General features: G+C 40.7%; 1 long non-coding RNA gene across 8 annotated transcripts; it reads right to left on the minus strand.

The window, feature by feature from the left end:
* Window positions 1-1,576: 1,576 nt before the first annotated feature.
* LOC119291028 lies at window positions 1,577-7,300 on the minus strand. Of its 8 annotated transcripts, XR_005142169.1 has the most exons (4): window positions 6,999-7,298; window positions 2,888-6,346; window positions 2,710-2,783; window positions 1,577-2,554 (listed from the first exon to the last, which is right to left on the minus strand). It is a non-coding gene; the product is annotated as an uncharacterized LOC119291028 (long non-coding RNA). The 8 variants fall into 8 exon arrangements; XR_005142165.1 differs by having other exon boundaries at window positions 2,656-6,346; window positions 6,999-7,300; XR_005142166.1 differs by having other exon boundaries at window positions 2,710-6,346; window positions 6,999-7,299.
* Window positions 7,301-7,383: the final 83 nt, after the last annotated feature.

The following is a 7,383-nucleotide window of genomic DNA, read 5'->3' on the forward strand; positions in this document are numbered from 1 at the left end:
CTATCAAAATTATTATACATTTTGGACTCATCAGGGGAGATGACGTCTGGTGGTGGATACCCTACCTCATCACACTTGGGTTTAGGACATCAGTGGTATGGGGACGGTTCCTGCTATCACGGAGTTTCTCCCGATCTAGGAGTGACTGCAGCTTCATGTTGTTTCAGAGGAACAAGAAGAGTTCTCGTGGCGCCTTTCTGCAATGACCCGATCGACATATGCAGCTTTCTTCTTTGGCAGGGATTTTCTCCTTGCGCGACCTCTCTTTGGTCCTCCTGGGTTCCTCTTGAGTTAAATCTTTTCACCAAGCTAACGATGTGGGAGCGTCTGTGGACAACGGATCAGCTAGCGCACAGGCAACTCCAACACCCTCCAGCTTGCCTATTGTGCTATCGAGAGCCTGAGACATAATCATCTGCGACAACAATGTCCGTTCTTTGGGGAGGTCTGGATCTAGATTCTTCTACCGCAGAGGCTTCACCATTTTACCCCTGCGCGCAGCGATGATCCATGAATGGTGGGCCTCGGCGTCTTTGGCGGTGCACGGTAACAACAGGCGGAGGTGGACTCCCCAATCATCCTCACTTTGTAGGAAATCTGGCTTGAGAGGATCAGACTTGTTTTTGTCAAGGCCGCTATGCTTACCGCCTTTGTAATCGATACGATTAAGGTGAAATTCGATATGTGGAGAAAAGCTAGAGAGACAAAGCGATAACTTTGTGAAGTGGGGTTAGGCGATGATCACATGTGATCAAAGCTGCGTTCTGTAAGGCCGTATACAATGGCAGGTGCTTAGACATGTACTAGAAAGAGAAAAAACCTTTTTTTTCTGAAATTGGAGTGGAGAGGTGCTTGGGAAGGGAGGCAGATGCAAAATTTTGCTTCCGGTGCCAACCAGTGCCTGGGAGAAATAACGGCTAACTTCAAGTTACCGGGGCTTCAGCCCAAGTGCTAGTGCAGGGTTGGACAGAAAAGGTACCAGGCTAGGCTAAGTGCTACTACGTGAACATTAAAGCAACTTAAGAACCTTATGCTAAGCATTTGGCGTTGTGAGAGGAATTCTTTTTTGCGACGCAAGCTGCTCTCTCTCCTTGAGCATCCGTGCATAAGCAACCAGCATTGTACATGGCCTAACAAACCTTCTCCCTAATATCCACGGGCCAACAAATGAATATACTGAAAACGCTCTCACCCGCTTATTATACATAATAAAGCAACAATCAACATAATAATAAAGCAACAATCAACATACATGCAACCGCATACAACAACCTAATTGACTAAAATGCCCCCTTCCTTTAATTTCACATCTGCAATACATAGCAGCATGCCTCCTCAAGTAGCTCTCGCCGGGTCTAGATTGTCTATGTTTCTTTACTAACTTATTTGTAAGAGAACTGTTCCATCCGAATGTAGGATGTACTCACTCTCTAAAGAAATATAAGATTTTTTATTGATAATATAGTACAATATTAAAGTGTCCACGTACATGTAGAGCCAGGAGTTTACCATACATGCTATGAATTTATATGTGTATCCTTTCTTCTACCTATTATTGAACATGCGACACAACAAGTCCTCATAAAGAAAGTTATAGTGATAATTATTCTCAACAAAGGGAGTATCTACAAAACATACTGCCTTTTTATTTAAGGCGTCCATTACATAGCACAAGTAGAAATTACAAAGTGATTATGAAAGGAGGGACATGTCCCATCCAAACATTACTACCGCAGAAAAAAAAGTCTGGGCAACCGCCGCAGGATCATGTTTCTTTTTTTTACAAACTCTGTTGACTTCTGAAAAAACTGAGGCAAAGTAGATGCAAAGTGACCTGATTTCTCCGTTAACTGTTGGGTTTCTGCAAGCAGAATCATGTGTAGTGTGTTAACTGTGGTGATTGGTGATTACGACAGAGCAGTCAAATTCGAACATCATAGCAAGTAGGGAAAAGTATATTTTTCGTCCCTAAACTCTCTCGAAAGTATAGAAACGGTCCCTTAACTTCAAAACCAGCAAAACTTAGTCCCTCAATTCTTTAAACCAGATAACTCGAGTCCTTTGATTTAACAAAAGTGGTTTTCATGCTGACTTGCATGGTTTCAGCAGTCATCGCCCGTGCGTGGCCGAGCAACAACGGCAGACCGGGCGAGCCGCCGAAGCGGGTGTGGCTGACAGCGCTGGAGCGGCGACAAGCGTGCGCCCCGCCATCGCGCCATTGTCCACGCCATGTCCAGGACCCGCAGCACGCAAGTGATGGATTTGAACAAGAATTGGATGACGCAGGAACATCAACAGCGCGGTCGTCGGCAATTGCAGAGGCATACCATGAGCACGAGATGGCAACACGAGTAGCAGTTAGTTGTGTCTGTGTTACGAGTTCGCCGTGAAGGCCAAGCCGCCGCGTGCCTCCGTGCTGCTAGCCGCGACAGCCCCGCTCATCCCACAAAACTCACTGTAGCGTAGCTCCCTGGCCTCCTGCACCCTCTGTGCGCTGCCGACAGGCACGCAAGCTCCATGCCTACCTCTTTCTCTTGTTGCCCGGTGGCGCCAACTGCTCGACGAAATGACCAGCCGAGTTAAAATGGAAAAGAAGAAGATTGCCATGTGGGTGTTAGACTGGTCAAAACCATGCCAAGTAAGCATGAAAACAACCTTTGTTGAGTCAAGGGATTAAAATAATCCGGTTTGAGAAGTTGAGGGACTAACATTTGCCGGTTTTAAAGTTGAAGGACCGTTTCTATACTTTTGAGAGAGTCCAGGGACGAAAAATATACTTTTCCCTAGCAAGTATGCACAAAACAATGTGTATCAACAATAACAGTACAAGTTGAAAAACTGGAATTATTGAGTGCACCTTTGGGTGCTATTTTAAAGACATACTAACTTAATTCCCCTTGTTTGCTCCATGAGCATTGTCGAAGATTGAACGTTCAACCATCTATGAACCAGCCAGTTCCCCTGGTTTGAAGCAACCTGCTATTTGGCATCCATGATAATATATGTACAAAACAATCAAAAGATTTCCCTAGATATTTGTAATACATATTAGTTATTATCTTGTAACCAAGCAATATGCAAGATAAAGTTTCTTTAGGATGACCAAGTTATATGTACATTGTAGCAGATACCAAACTTATTTCTGAACACACATAGAATGGCATGATATCATAGATTTTGTTTGTACAAAAAAAATTATATCGTATCTGATGTCTGATCTCAGTATTGATCTCGGATTGCCAGTTGTACTTCTGAATGAAGTCCCAAGTAAATTATTTGAAGCCCATGCAGCAACCACATGAAAAAAAGCACTCAAGATGATGCTTTATCTTTAAATCATACCACCTCTAATCCCCTAGATATCTTATGGACCTTGCTTTCTCACACATGAACATTGCCAACAAATACACATACCTAATCCATATGCACTCTAGCATAAAAATGTATGTTTTGCTAGCTCATCCATGGTACTTACACATGCAGTTATCACTTCAACGTTCTTTGCAACCTAGTTAAATGTGGATGACTGGATAAACATATAAGAAAGTATTTATATTTCTAAAACATTGCTGAAAGAAAAGAAATCCTACAAAATTGAAGACAAAAGAAAAATGTAGATGATAGATACTTACTAATATCATATTATCCTATGCGTTCGATGCAGCAACATCTTTGTGGCATTGGTGAAAACTCCCTGCAGCATAAGATCTTCATAACGCCAAAACAAAGGAAAGCTTCCAAGCGTTTCCAAATAAAAAAATTAACAATCTTCAAATCAATTAAAGGAGTAATCATTTCAACCCCAGGAGGCCAGAATGAGGACCCCTTTGTTGTTGAACTCATTTTTCACAAGAAGAAAAAAAGAAAAGGAACATATATAAGATAACAAGAAAATCTACATCTCCTGAAATTAAGTATACATACAACAAAAATATATATTATTTTACCAACACAGTGAGAACATTTACTTCCTTGGGATTTCTAAGAAAAATATTCCTGTTGGTTTTTCCTCAAGCAATTAACAAGAAATGGTTACAAAAGTCACAATATATTCAATCTTAATGTGACATGTGCAGGTATGATCATTAAAAGTACAGACCAACTTGATCATGCAGATACTAAAGAAAGAAAACAACCCTGCTTATTGACCAATCCTAGAACCCTACAATGAAAGTTTCACGAAATAATTACAAAAACCAACAATTCTTTATGGAATTTACACCTGACATCTACTATGGTTTTAGAAATATTTCATTAGGTAAGGTAGAGGATGTATGCATATCTTTTGAGCTACTCTCAACCTCTTAATGTGACATGTGCATGTTTGATCATTAAAAATATACATTGGTCATGTAGATATTAAGGAAAGAAGAAAAAAAAACCTATAACATTAGCAGATCATTAATGTTGCTACTACACAATATCTACAGCGGCTTGTTGTTGCTCTTTGTCTCTCCTATAAAATTGAAAGTTGTTTTTCGAATCAAAGCTTAAACCATGAACGTTGCTAGACGAACAAAATTTTGAATGGACAAAGCGAAAAATATTCAAGACCTTGCTGGATTAAGAACCACTAATATCTAGATAAGGTCAAATGATATAAGAAGACACGAGGTCAAAATGATCGCAGTAATAGCTCCGAAAGTAGAAGAATGATACAAGAACACATCAGTCAAATGATATATGAAGACATGAACATTGTAGCTTACTGAAGATTGTCCCACTTTCCTGCCTAAAGCTTGGTCCTGACCTACTAATTAAAAGATGCAATTATGAAATGAGTATACATTTTCTTCGCAGATTCAATACCATCATCGCTGGTATATTAAATTAGACTATATCGAACATTGTATGTCTTTGAAAAATTCACATTAAAATTAGGTAATAAGTAGAAACAAAAATAAGTACTTACTTCCGCGATATATTTTAATAGATCACTTATGTCATTAGCTATGTTTAGCTTTTAACTTCACACATAAAGAATAGGATAAGCGGCCCTCAACTGTATAAGATCATAGGCTATACAATTAGGTAATAAAGGAACAAGTCCATAAATTTATCCATCCATAATGTTTCCAAATTTTACCCAAATTAGGAGCATTTTCTAAGATTGGTACTACTCCTAAGGTAAAGCAGAAGAGTGATGGCAAAATAAGCAACACAATAGGTGTACATCCAGAACAACAGTTCTTTGATCATTGGCAAAATTATATCAGAGATAAGAAAGATCAATGAACAATTATATATATATATATATATATATATGTGTGTGTGTGTGTGTGTGTGTGTGTAGGCCTGATAATCTCTTGTGTCTCAACATCACTACCGTCCAGTAGGGACCAACAAAATAAAGTGTTAACCATCTATTTCATACAATCAGCAACTGAATGGTGAGGAGAGGCCAACGAGCACTGGCTGCTAGAAGATTGAGGGAGGACATCTTACCATCCATAGAAAGTTCAGTTTAGGTTCAGACATGACCTCTACGACAGCAGCTCCTACTCTTGTGGCCTAGGCGATGGATTCCGCTCTGGGGCGACCATGACATTGACTCCGCAGGTGGCTTAGGCTCTGGAAGCAGCCATAATTGTTGCCTTCGGCTGAGACCTACTCCCTCCTGCGCAAAAGGGGGCTCTATGGCCCCATCTTGCCTCCATCCTTACCGGGTACATCGAGTTTCGCTCATGACCGAGTGATAATCCTCATATTTTGGCAAGCCTAAGAGTTGTGGTGTAGTTTTCAAGTTTCCTATGTCCATATGGAATAGAAGAAAATGAATCATAGAGCGATATAAAATGTAGCTCTTTCACCATTGTACAGAAAAATATAGCAGTTTCACAAATACAAGCATATTGTCCTTTTATGTCCAATGAAGTAAAGCAATTTACAATCAGTAAGCGAATCTAAGGAGCAAATGGATAAACAGTTAGGATCTTGAAATAAAAAAAACTACCTCAGAAAGCTTACACATACACAACTGCAGATCTTCTCCCACTATTCTCCTTATATACAACAATAATTTGTAACACATCAGACTCTCCAAAATTGAGATCTCTTAAACATAAACTGATGTTCTTCAGTGCCAACGCCACTTCTGCTTAGCCTGGAATATAGTACAGTGACGTTCTAATAACCATAAAACCAAGTTGTGTGTTCACTTTACCTTTCCTATTGTTCTGTAACTTGCTGAGGAAAGAAATAACCCCCATTGAGATGCATATATGTAGCTCATATTACTTCCAGTGTCCATTGGTAGATATCAAGAATTGTGGTCCAGTGGTTGAAACTTGAATATGAGAACTCGGTGACCATTATTTGCTGAAGAAGGTTCAAGCTCTGCTAGGGCCTGAACACAAAGAAGAAATTAAGGTAAAGCATAAATTGTTAATAGAATACATTTAAGTTCGAACATGCGTCGACAGTAGACATTTGAGTAAAATAAGAACAGTCTATGTGTTTTACTGCTATTCTTCTTGCTAATTCAAAGAGATGTTCGTTTTCAATAGGGATGCCACGGGCCTATCACACCATTTCTACCTGCACTTGCTAGCTATATATATTGGAAGTGCACTAAAAATTTCATACAAAGCTGCTTTCCTTACCTAGATGCTCCACGATTTATTTATTTTGTTTTGAGAAATCAAAAGTTTTATTTTTTGTTGGTCAATCGTAATCGTTTCACAGCAGCAAGAAACTACTGGATGAACTAATGAAGTCGTCTCTTTCAGCGTTCTAACAACCATCAGGTCTATGCCGCATGATAACAGACCAACACGCAGTAATACAAAGAGGACCCATGGACGCACATGTGCCCTGACATGTATGTTCCCTCATAGCATAGATCCCATTGGCTACAAGTAACTGAAGTTACTGCAAGGAGATAGAAGACAATGGTGCATGTGGTTTTTGCCTCATACATGGCCGAGATTTAGATAACATAACAGGGAATTGCCAAGATGTATATAAGGGCTACCCATCACAGGAAGTGGCGCAACTACCTTGTAGGGTTGGATGCATCAGGCCTCTGGGGAGAACTGCTCTGCAGAATCCCTCAAAGCGCTCACCGTAGGACACCCATGCTGCTTCTGCCGCCGCCCCCACGCCCCCTCGGCCCACTTCCTTGGCGCTCCTCGACCAACCGGACATACTGACGAACATTGCGGCACCGTCCGCCGAGGTCGATGGCGTAGACGTGCACAATGTGGTCGGCGACCTTGGCGGTTGCATGGTCGGAGTGTGCCCTGTGCAGGTGGCGGCTGGGAGATAAGAAGCGACGATGTGCAGATGTCATTGTAACATTCTCAGAGAAAAATAATAATCATTTGCATAATGAAATTATTTCCGGACAGAGACCGTCGAGCACATGGAGAGGGATGCCTCTTA

Source organism: Triticum dicoccoides, chromosome 4B, assembly GCF_002162155.2.
Source record: "Triticum dicoccoides isolate Atlit2015 ecotype Zavitan chromosome 4B, WEW_v2.0, whole genome shotgun sequence".
NCBI classification, from domain to species: Eukaryota; Viridiplantae; Streptophyta; class Magnoliopsida; order Poales; family Poaceae; genus Triticum; species Triticum dicoccoides.